At 46.7% G+C, this 12,586-nt stretch overlaps 1 pseudogene; it reads left to right on the forward strand.

Moving 5' to 3' along the window:
• The first annotated feature begins 201 nt into the window (after positions 1–201).
• Positions 202–6,618, forward strand: LOC103110623 (calcium-independent mitochondrial carrier protein SCaMC-3L-like; annotated as a pseudogene).
• Positions 6,619–12,586: the final 5,968 nt, after the last annotated feature.

Genomic DNA, 12,586 nt, shown 5'->3' on the forward strand with positions numbered 1-12,586 from the left:
TGCCACTGGGCATGGCAGCACCCCACCTAACAAGTGAGTTTAGGGGATGCTGGGTCTCACAGAGCTGAAACACACTTCAGAGCTACAGGAAATTCTGCCCTCCTCATGCCATGCTGAGCTGGAACCCCATGTTTCCCAGCAGGGGCTCTGGGCCAGGGTAGGGGCTGAGAATAGCCAGGAGCTGGTTTCTACCCACAGGTGCTGGACACAGGGGAGCAGGTGATGGTCCCTATAGAGGTCCTGGAAGTGCAGACCAGGGGTCTCTCTGGAGGTTCCTGCTGTCTGGAGCCATGCCGGGACTGTGTCTCAAACAGAGAGAGCACCCACTGAAAGGGGCTGGGTGGTGGCTAGCATTCAGCCCTGCCAGTGGCTGGTACAGAGGCCAAGGCTCCTCAATCAGCCCTGTGTCCCCTTCCCCAGGTGTCTACCACCAAGAAACACCTGCTGAACCTCCAGGGCGGCCTGCGGAGCCTGGTCCAGGAGGGTGGGCTGCGCTCACTGTGGAGGGGCAATGGGATGAATGTCATCAAAATCGCCCCGGAATATGCAGTAAAATTTTCAGTATTTGAGAAGGTGTGGGGACCCTCTGTTCCCCAGCGCCACCCTCCACACTCCCTGCTTGCCCTGCCCAGATTTCACACCCTTTCCTGGACCCACAGTTTCCCTGGGGTGGGGTGGAGGCAGGCCTCTCTCTGCCTCCCCTGGAGACACTGCTGGCACAGAGGTGGGGGCTGCCCAGTGTTTCTCTCCAGTGTGTATCCTTCCTGCCCCAGGTGAAGGACTCCCTTTGTGTGGAGCCCACGGCTCCCTCCATGGAGGAGCACCTTCTGGCCAGCTCCCTGGCTGTGGCCACCTCACAGTCGCTCATCAACCCCTTGGAGGTGAGCACTGGGGACCTGGCCACACATTCCTTCCCTCACACAGTTGCCTCCTTTGTAAGCTGTTGGGATCCTGGCAACAGACATGACAAATATAGTCCTTGAAGAGCTAGGTGTGTGTGTGTGTGTGTGTGTGTGTGTGTGTGTGTGTTGTTTCTGTGTGTGTGTGTGTGTGTGTGTGTGTGACACTATCATGTTCTGACAAATGTTTTTATATCCATGAAGACTCCAAAGACTGAGAGCCAGTAGGGACTGAAGCCCAGCAATGACTGATATGACAGCCCACTCTTGGGGTGTCCATTTGGGGGTTTTCCACAAATCTCTGCAGAGAAATTTGAGTAGAGGGTAACCTAGACTCACAATCACAGTGTCATTCAAACCAGCAGGTAGAGCTTGTCAAACCTACAGGTCTTCCACCCATGTCTTCTGCTTCCCCTTCTCCTCCTGTTCTAGTCAGCCACAGACATGGGGAGAGAGACAGAGATGGAGATGCACTTAGGCCCATGCAGTGCCTGGGACCCAGCTGGGACCTCCTTCTGGAGACTCAGAAAACACTGATTCTCTTTTCTTTCCTCATCCTGCCTCCCTTCCTTCTTCCCTTCTTTCCTTCCTTCCTACTTTCCTTCCTTCCTTCCTTCATTCCCTCCTTCCCTCTCTGCTTCCCTTCTGCCTTCTCTCCCTTCCTTCATCCATTTCCTCATTCATATATTTCTGTTTTTCTCTTTCTGCAAGTAAATCTCAGTTTTGAAGTAGGTGGTGAAAGAGAAAGAACTGGAGTCTTTCCAGCTTGGATGTCCGGCTTGACTGCTGTTTCATCCCCTTAATGCTGACTCTCCCACCCTACTCATTCGTTTCTCTACTGCAACGCCTCCCTCTAGTAACTGGGGGAGAGGATGCAAGGAGCCTCCCTTGCTCCCTGTCCAGGTGCTGAAGACCCGACTCACCCTGGGATGGACCGGCCAGTACACAGGGCTAGGGGACTGTGCCCGCAAGACCTGGAGGCAGGAGGGGACCCAGGCCTTCTACCGTGGCTACCTGTCCAACATGATTGGCATAGTCCCCTATACTATCCCTAGTTGGCGGTGTACGAGGTCTGGGGTGGGTGCCTGCAGGTGTGGCCAGGGCTGCGGGAGGCAGGGCCCTGAAGACCTCCTTCCTGCCTCTTTGCTCTTCTCTTGCAGCTGATCCAGCGTGTCGGGAGGAAGACGGGTAGGGACACAGAAGAGCCTGGGGGCCTGGTCAAGCTAGCGTCCTTCACCCTCTCCACCACCTGTGGGCAGATTGCTAGCTACCCCTTTACCCTCATTCGAACTAGGAGGCAGGCCCAAGGTCAGTCTGGCCTCTGGGCAGGCACCAGTTGAACCCATTCAGAACTAGATCCTTTCCCAAAATTCCATCTCCAAACCTAGCCCCTGGACTCTCCTCCTCAACACAATTCCAGACCTTTCCTAGTTCAGACCTGGCTCCAACAGGAGTGTCCCTTGGTGCTGTGACATCCATATAGGGTGCCAGGATTGGAGTCTGGGCTCCTAGAAAGGCCAGTACTCTACCTAGTGAGCAATAACTCTGTTTCCAATCCCTGTCCCTCTTAATGGCTTCCATGCGACTTGGAGCCTGCCTTCTTCCTCCGTCACCCCAGCATGCCCACCTTCAAGTCTGCTCTGGCTGAGTCCTGAGCTTGTGTCTCTGCAGACAACATCCAGGGCTCAGCCCCCAGCATGAGGGCGATCATATGCAGCATCCTGGCACAGCAGGGCTGGAGGGGTCTCTAGCAGGGGCTCAGCCCCAGTCTCTTGAAGGTGCTGCCTGTTGGCGGCCTCAGCTATGTCACATATGAAGCCATGAAGAAAGTCTGTGTGTCTAGGCAAGGAGGCTGGGTCCCATGCGGTGTTAGGGGTGTCTTCAGAAGAATCCGGGGATAAGAGAGCTGGACGGGTCTGCCCGAGGTTTCACCCCCAACCTCCTGAAGGTGCTGTCCATGTGAAGACTCAGCATCATCACCTAGGAGTCCATGAAGAAGTCCTGGTTGGAGGCAGGGAGGCTTGAGGGAGACATGGCCTGGACTGGATCCCTTCACCCAGGGTACAGAGTCATCAGGCCACAATGATAGCTTGTCCACTAGTCACCTGGACATAAGACAGTGATTACAGTCTGAGGGAACACCTGGGTCACCAGGTTCCTGGCCTCCATGGCACTCCACTCTGTCTCTGTCCTGTCTCCAAGGGCATGATGATATACACACATCAAATGATGACTGATCAAGTCATTTCTGGCTTCTGGGGGTTCCCCAGGAAGGGTTGGAGCTCCTCCCTTCCCACACTCCCACATCCATTGTCCTTTCAGGGAACTGCATGGTTTCTGGATCCAGGAGAGAAGTGATGGTCTTGGATGGAGTTGGAACCCCAGTTCTTTGAGCCAAACTCACGTGCTTAGATCCTTGATTTGGACCAAGGAGTGTGACCGGGAATCCTGAAAGAAAAAAATGGGCTTCTAGATCCATGGAACCAGAGCAAATCTGGGTGTAGAGTTGGCAGTTAGAGGGTAGGAGTAAGGCCTCTGAGCTGGGCAGCACAATTGCATGCAGGCATTCTAGAGGAGATGGGGATGATCCCATGATGGGGAGTGAACAGAGGATCAGTGGAGCTCAGCTCTCCTCCTGCTCTGGGCCTTTGCTCTCTTTCCAGAAATGCCAGTTGGGTCTGATAACAGATTTTACCCGCTGCAACTCCCCACTGGCCACATCACCTGCCTGTCAGGATCCTGCGCCAATCCCTTCTCATTTCCTTAGACCTGCCCCGCCCCAAGGCAGCTGGGCTGTGTTGCTATTGGCTGATTTCAAATGTGCAAAGCTAGGAGACCCCTAGCTTGCTCCTGAGGTCGGTGGGAACCAGACTCCTTTCAGCCTGCCCTGTTATGTTGGTGCCTAGAGCCACATGGAGCAGAGCAGGGCTCTGGCCTCTCAGTCATGTGAAATACTCAGTCTCATGGATCAGCCTCTCAACACCCATGTTCACCTGAGAAGTAATTACAGAAGCCAGACTTTCCACCTTCTGCATCCCACAATGACCTTGAGACCATACTCCCAGAGGGGGTTAGAGAATAGGAAAGCTATCATGGGCGGGGATGGGATACAGAGTGTGGGTGTTGGGAATTGTGTGCAGTTGGACCCCTCTTTTCCTATGGTTAATCTATCTTTCTTTTCTATAAATAAAAAATTAACAAATATATATACTATGTCTCTTGAATGTATACCATAAGCAAAGTAAGTAGACAGAGTTGGAAGCTGAGGTCTCATTTATGCACCACCCACTCTGAGTTGGGCTTTTTTATAAGCGTCATGGAAATGGTTCATACGATAGGTATTACGTTCTAAGCTCTGCATTTTCTTAACCAAAGTCTTAGCATCTGCCTTCTCACATGCTTTCTTTCACCTTTCTGTTGAGAAAGTAGTGATTCTAATGCCAGTTGTTGACACTGGGTGCACAGTCTCTCCCTCCAGGTGAGAGGGGTCTGCACTCCACTGCCATCACTCACCCAAGTCCTGTGCAGTTTCTAGTGCTCTACTATGAAAGACAATGATGGTGCAGTGTGTTGGTATGTGACTTTGATTACATGGACACATATACATACACACATATGTAAGTTTTTAGATATAGACAGAATTGGAGACAGTGAATGAGGGCATACGCGTGAAATATCTTCAGTGCAGTGTCAGGCAGGCTCAATCTGGGTGATTAACACAGCAGAGCAGTGCACATGGACAAGTGACCTACTTCACCAGCCCTAGACTTTTTAAATTATCTTTATTTAATTTTGTATTTATTTATTTATTTATTTATTTATTTATTTATTTTAAGAGAGCACATGAAGCTAGGGGTAGAAAGAACCTGTGAAGTTGACTTTAGATATATCCAGCGGACCCAGAACTTTAAAATTTTTGGCCTAGCATAATAGCTCACCACTGAGAAGATGGTGTCACACTTGAGAACTGGGCTAGAAATATAGAGATATGCTGTCCAACATATATGTATATGTATATGTATATGTATATGTATATGTATATGTATATGTATATGTATATGTATATGTATATGTATATGTATATGTATATGTATATGTATATGTATATGTATATATATAATATACTAAATGACTTTTATTGTCTTGTAACAATCCATCAAGAAAGTAAAGAAAGAGGGTCAGGTGGCAAGGAGGGTTAAGTGCCGATGACACAAACCCAAGCCCGGCATCAGGATTCCGGTTAAAACCCCCAGAACCCAACTACAGGTGAGTTGCTTCATGACTGGCAAAGCAAGTCTGCAGGTGTCTATCTTTCTCTCCCCCGCTCTCTCTTGCCCTCCTCTCTTGATTTCTCTGTCCTGTAGAGAAACAACATCCAAAACAATAATATTAATAACTACCACTAAGATTTTACAACAAGAGAAACAAAAGGGAAAAGAATCTCTTCTGCGAGCAGAGGATTCGTGGTGCAGCCACTGAGGCCCAGCAATAAAATTAGAGCAAAAGAAAGAAAGAAAGAAAAGACAGAAAGAATGAATAAAAGAGATAAAGAGAGAAAGAAAGAAAGAAAGAGAGAGAGAAAGTAAGAAAATGCAGAAAAACAAGGTTAACTTAGCCCACTATAATCCCTGGTAGTGGACATGATAGGCAACTGTGCCCCTGTTATGTCATAATTTTGTTAATCAATATTAAATCTACCATAAAAAAAGAAAACAACAATATTGGGGTGTAAAAGTAATATTTTGCTTATACAAAAAGACATATGCTTTGGCTTCAAAAGTTCCAGGTTCAGTCACCAAAACCACCATAAGCCAGAGCTGATCAGTGCTCTGCTTAAAACCAAATTATCAGCCAGGTGGTGGCACACCTGGTAATGGGCACAAATGACAGTGTGCAGGGAGGCAGGTTCTAGCCCCTGATCCCCACCGGCAGGGGAAGAGTTTCATGAGAGTTGAAGTAGGGGTCTGTCTTCCCCTCCCCTCTTAGGTTCTGTCTCTGTCCAGTAATAAGTAAATAAATAAACAAACAAATAAATACATAAATACATAAGCATTTTCAAAAGCATAATGTAAAAAAGAAAACAGAACAATCCTTCTATCTTTGAAACATTGTGCTGACAAAGCAGTTTCTGTAGTTTTTTGTGAAGCAAGCTTCTAAATCAGAATCTAAGGCAAAGATGATTATTCTCAGAGGAAAGCATATTTTTATTATAAATTATAGTCAATACATTCACCTACAGTAGGTTAAAAGTAATCACTTTCTAAAATATTAAAGAAGTAGAGACAGTTCATCATGGGCAAACTTAGCATTAATTTTCAGTGACATTATAATAGTCAAGCAATTGCTTCTCCTTTGTTTCCTAGTGAGTAAGCATTTTCTCCAGTTCTATGTCACATTTGTGGACAATGTTCTTTGCATTCTTTATGAAATCACATCAGTGACAGAAGAGCGCTTTTAAATTTGGCTCTGGTTGCTACCATGACTCCCTCCCAACATCTCTGGGAAGATGACCTCACCCATGTGTCCTGGACCCTCACATCTCCAAACTCTGGTCAAGTGGGGAAAGAGAGACAGGGCTGGGGATATGGATCAAACTGTCAACACCCATGTGCATCATAGAAGCAGTTACAGAATCCAGAATGCCTACCTTCTGCTCCTGCCTGCTGGTGGCCTCAGTTATATCACCTATGAGGCTATGAACAAAGCCCTGGGCATCTAGGCAAGGAGGCAGGGACACAGGCCACGACTGTGACTCTCCCACCTCAGCACCTCCAGGGACACAAAAATTAAATCTGTTAAACTGCTTACCATCCTCGTGTTTATGTTTTTAATACATACATCAGAAAGAACTTGAGGGGAAGGAGGCTTTGAGTCACTGAAGTACTAGAGGTAGGGAAGTGCCCTGGAGGTGGTTCAATGTCTGTAGGCCAGGTGTGGAAATATTAGGCCCTGATTTCAATGCTCTCTCAGTAACATAGTGGTGCTTTCTCCTATACACATTTAAAAATATATGTATGAATTTATCAACAAAACATGATGTGACAGGTATTGGTGATGTTGTGGAGAAAAGGGACTCTGTTACACTGCTGGTGGGAATGCAAACTGTGCAGTTCCTTTGGAAGATGGTATAGAGTGTCCTTCACCCAATAATCATGAAGTTATCGTAGGACTCAGAAATACCACCATTGGTCATTTACCAAAAAAGTACACACAAGCATTTTTCCAAAGAGACATTGTGCCCCTATATTTGTAGCAGCTTATTCACAGTGACCAGAGTGTGGAATGAGCCTGTGTGCCCATCAGAGGTGCCAGGATAATGAGTCTATGGGTCATACATTCCACTGAATACAGCTTAGAAATCAGTATGACAATTTCGTGTATTTTGAAGTAAAAGGAAGAACTTGGAGGTTGTTATGCTTAGCCCAATAAGCACAGAAATGAAGGACAACTACTGGATGGTTTCATTCATAGGTGGAGTCTAGAGAAATGATACACTGGAACTGGCAGAAACAAAACAACAGCAAGTAAACTTTCTGAGACTTGTGAAACTTGATGTTTGTCTTTGGGACAATGGAGGAAGAACACAGAACTTTGGTGTTCGATGTATCAATCCATATTCCACATTCCTACTACCTTGCAGCCTAATTTTAAAAAAACGAATAGATAAGCACATGGTCCTCTCAGGTTCCATTCCACACACCATCATCAGCAGAGCTGAGCAGTGCTCTGGTACAAACAGAATGAAAGAACTCTGACTGGGTAGTGGGGAACACCTTTGAGCTTCCGTGTCACCATGCACAGGACTGTGGTTGAAGGCTTAATGCCAGTCTGTAGGGGAAAAGCCTCATAAGCAGGGAAGCAGTGCTGCAGGTGTGTCCATCTTCTCCTTCCTTATATCTATCCAAAAAAAAAAATTTTTGAAAAACAAGGAAGATTTTCAATTTCATGTGTCTGAATGGCCAGCACATGGACACTCCTCACCTTCTCACAGTGTCTCAGAGCCATGCCTGGACCCCCTGTAGAATTTGGTGGCCTGGAATGGTGTGTGACTCCCTTGCAGGGCCTACAGGTGCCTGTGAAAGCTTCTCCTTTTATGCTTGCATTGCTTCTTCACTCATGCTCTTTCTCCTGAGGCTAACTGAATCTCTGTGATTCTTCACCATAATATTGCCCTATCACCTGCCCAGTAGAGATGCAAGATGACCCCCAGGCTCCAATCTCCCCTGCTTCTAAATCGGTTCTTCTGTTACTCTTCTAAGAATGAGCTTGGGAGGTGGGGAGCAGCTCATGCACTGGAGCATTTGTTTGTCTTGTGGGAAGCTGTGGACTAAGAGGGACCAGCATGGAAGGCACCAGGGGAGCTCCCTTGATGGTGGAGCAGTGCTGTGGATCTCTGTCCAATCCCCTACTTTCCTCCTCCTAATAACATGGGGTTCCTGAGATAGTTCAGTGATGTTCTATATCAAGAGGCCTTGAGTCTAGACTGACGAGTTTAATGTTTCTTTTTCCTTTTTACTGGCGCACATTACAGCTCTGGCTTTTTGGAACTCCTGGGTTTGAGCCTGAAGTCCTATAATCTCAAGACATAAATGTCATTTAATTAATAACCACTGAGTTGCCTTCTAACCCATGGCTGTACAGTTTAAAAAATAAATGTGGGAGTTGTATAAGAGTGAAGTAGTTCTCTTCTTTTGTGTGTGTGTGTGTGTGTGTGTGTGTGTGTGTGTGTGTGTGTGTGTGTATTTTCAGGCACTCTTGTAGGTACAAATTATGTTACGACATGAAAGCTAAAGGAAGATTTAGTTCCTATGTGCAATCTGTGCACTTGAGAAAAAGAAAACCAATAATCACAGTCACTCTCCTCAAAGTTGTGAAAAATTCTGCTGCTTATCCTGTGTGGTGGCACAGAATTGTGGAGTGCAGTGCTGAGCAATATCCTGGTGATTAAATGATGTTCAAACCATTACTATAAAATTATCTTTTACAATTTATTATTTATTCATGCATTATGGGCTTTACATGGATATTGAGGAGAGAGGGGAGACAGAGAGGGAAAGAGACAGAGACACACCTCCAGTCATACTTTACTAACCATCTACAGCTGTCCCCCTGAAGATGGGCACTGTAATGTGCGCACTTAACTCAGTGTGTCACTGCCTGAAACCACTAATAAAATAAGTTTCAACAGTGAATTTTTGAAAGAGACTTTATATCACGCAGTAGCTGGAGTGATACAGAAAACCTGAACAGAGGGAACATCCAAATATTTTTCTCCATATACAAGTGTTTCCTATTTTATGAACATCTATTTGCATTGTCACAAGTGTGACCCTTCTGAGTTGTGTGTGTGTTATCATCTTGAACTGACATAGAAACCACGTGTTCATGATGATCCCTGGAATGACACAGTCACTAGAAACTGAAGCCCATCACGGACATGAGAGCTCACAATTTGGGTTTCTGCACACCTGGTGGGTTTCCTCAAATGCTGTAGACAGTAAGCTGTGTCACAATGACACTGTCACTTATGTACACAGCTAGGCTTTGTCACATAGAAGTCCTAGAAGTCCTCCTCTCCTGTTCTCTGATCCCCTATTGTTCTGCCTCTCCTGACAACTACTGAGAGGCAAGGAGAGAAAAGCAATGGTGTCTGCACAACAGGCAGCTCTGGATTCAGCATGAGAGGACACAGCCTGGGGGTGGGGTGTGGAATGTTGGGGTGATGGAGAGGGTGTGGTTAGGGCTGGGGGCAGCCTTCAAGGAAATGGATCTTGGAAGCCTTTAAGAAGACTGTGGTGCTTTGCGGCCAGAGCTACAGCTGAACACTCAGTGTACCTTTTCTGCCATATGGACCAGCGTGCAGCCAGTCAACAGTGGCATGGCATTTCATCAGGGGAAGCTCTACTGGTGGCTCTCGCTGATTGTGAAGAGTTTGGATATGTATTTTTGGGGTGTCTGGAGGGGGGCTGTGTTTGGAGATGTCCTTATGGAAAGTGAAGATTGTGCAGGGGAACCCATGGGGTGACTGCCAGGGGTTGAATGGCCTTGCATCCTAGAGTAATTGGTATCTAGCAGAGGTGGCCTGTTGGGTCACAGGCGTGAGGTTGACTAGCCCAGGTGGGTCCTCATGTCCAAGCCTGATTTCACCCAGATGTTATGAGCAGCTGTGGGAGAAGGTGGCTGAGCCAGGAAGGTGGTCTTAGGGGCCCAGCATCCTTCAGCCTAGGTCCTCAGCTTCAGGGACCTCGAGTCCCCTGCATGGCCAGCTCTGTGAGGGCACAGGGCATAATGCCCAACACAATGGGCAGACGCCTGAAGTCGAAGGCCCAGGCCGGCTCACTCTTCCAGATCTTCCGGGGACAGTTTCCCAGCTCTGAGTACTGCCCAGTGAGGCTCAGTATCAGCTAAGTCTTCAGCACCTGGTCAAGGACTGGGAGGAGGCAGCTCAGCGGATCCTCTTGCCCAGCTGTAGGAGGGCAGGGGAGGCACAGAGGTGGAGGCCAGGACTTGCAGGTGTGAGGTCCTGAGTGCCCTCCCCAGCACTGCATGAACCAGAGTGTTTGCTTTTCTCTCCTTGATTCTCAGTGGCTGTCAGGAGAGGCAGGAGAAGGGGGATCAGAGCACAGCAGAGCAGGGCTTTTAGAGTGTGACAAAGCATAGCTCTCTCCATAAGTGACAGTGTCATTGTGACACAGTTTACTGTCTACAGTTTTTGAGGAAACCCACCCAGTGTGCAGAAACCTAAAGAGTGAGCTCTCATGTCAGTGATGGGCTTCATTTTCTAGTGACTGTGTCCCTCTCCAGGGATCATTATGGATATGTGGACTTGTGTCAGTTCATGGTGATCACACACACACACACACACACACACACACACACACACACACACACACCTCTTCAGAAGGCTCACATTTGTGAAAATGCATGTCTATTCTATGTTCATAGCAGAGGAAGCACTTTGTATATGGAGAGAAAATTTGGGGAACTTTCTTATTTCAAGATTTCTCTAATACAAGAATGATTTTATGAAATAAAGTCCTTTCAAAGATTATTTGTATAGTGTGTTAATGTTGTAACAAATGTTTATAATATGAGATAACTACAGAGACATAGTTTTAACTCTGAAATCAGATGCCCGATTCTGTGCCTGTCCCTCAGGATAACTAAGCTGGAAATCATAAGTTCTTCACTTTTCTTAAAGCTTTTGTTTTTTTAAGTAATATTTGTGTCTCAATTCTTTATAATGCATCTATAACCTAACCATCCTTTTACTATCCTCAGAGAAGTGGAGATCATTCCTAAGATACCAATTATGACAAAAGAGTTCTTGAAAATGCATACACACACACACACACACACACACACACACACTGAAAGACAGTACTTGACACAAAGTCCCCCATTTTTTAAAAATTGAACTGTGAGGTAGGAGGCATCTCATTGGTGATGCCATGTCTGAGACTCCAGGGATTCAGATTCAAACTCATGACCTAGCAACAGCTAGAGTTGCAAAATACTCAGGAAAAAGACAAAAGAAACCAGGACTATTGTGGGGGCAGAGCTCGAGGCCCACTGTATAAAGGACACCACTCAACTGTTTCCTGGACTCCAGTTTTCTTCCAGTTAACTCCAGTAAGGGGCTTTGACACCCCATAGCACTGCGCCCCTGCTGCCTTCCATGCTGCTGCATTGTTGTTCAGGGCTTCACACATGGGAAAGCAAATGCCCCACTGGGTAGCTGTCCTCCTCCTGCCCAGAGCCCAGGCCTGGGTCCTTTGAAGGATACTAACAGAGACAGGCTTTTAGATCAAGTGGAGCCTGGGTACCTGTGGGTCACCCTGAGACTCCCTGGTAAGGATAAGCACGGTGGGCACAAAGCTGACGTGAGTGCTTACTCTGGAGCCTCCGACCTTTAGTCACATTTATCAGTTTTTAACACTGTTTTTTATTTTTGTTAGACAGAAATAATAGACAGACAGAGGACACGGAAACACCTCTACCATGCCTCACTGCTCCTGAAGCTTCCCCCCTACAGAAGGGACTAGTGGCTTGAATCTAGGTCCTTGTGCAGGGCGACATGTGCTCACAGTGTGCTCCTCCCAGTCCAATTTGTCTTATATTGTACTCACCAGAGCACGGCTCAGCTCGGACTGATTGTGCGGCCAGGGACTGGACCTGTGACCATCATGTGCTGAATTTGTTTTTTTTTTTCTTACTTTCTTTTTTCTTTTTTTGTTTTTTTTTTTTTGTTTTGTTTTGCTTTGGAATAAGAGAATAAGATGTTCTAAGTAGAGGGTATGGTTCCAAAGCAATCTCACCAGCAAAGTTCTGTGTTCTCACCCCTTCCCAAAGATTATCAACATAAGTTTTCCCAAATCTCACACAGTGTGCTTGCTTTAAATTTCACCCAGTTCCCTGATTGCAAGTTCAAGTGTATCAGTTCTCTAGACTCCATATATGAGTAACACTATCCCATAGTTGTCCTTCATATCTTGGCCTATTCTGCTAAGCACAGTCACACCCAGTTCTATTCATTTTCTCCCAAAGCACACAGTATCATCTCTTCAGGTTGCTGAGTAGCAACAGTGGAATATATTGGCCCTAGCTTCATCTGTGGTGGGACACAGACTCACTCCACAGTCTGGCCTGGGAGAACAGGCTGCTCTGAACATGGGGGCACATTAGTC

Source organism: Erinaceus europaeus, chromosome 9, assembly GCF_950295315.1.
Source record: "Erinaceus europaeus chromosome 9, mEriEur2.1, whole genome shotgun sequence".
In the NCBI taxonomy this organism is placed as follows: Eukaryota; Metazoa; Chordata; class Mammalia; order Eulipotyphla; family Erinaceidae; genus Erinaceus; species Erinaceus europaeus.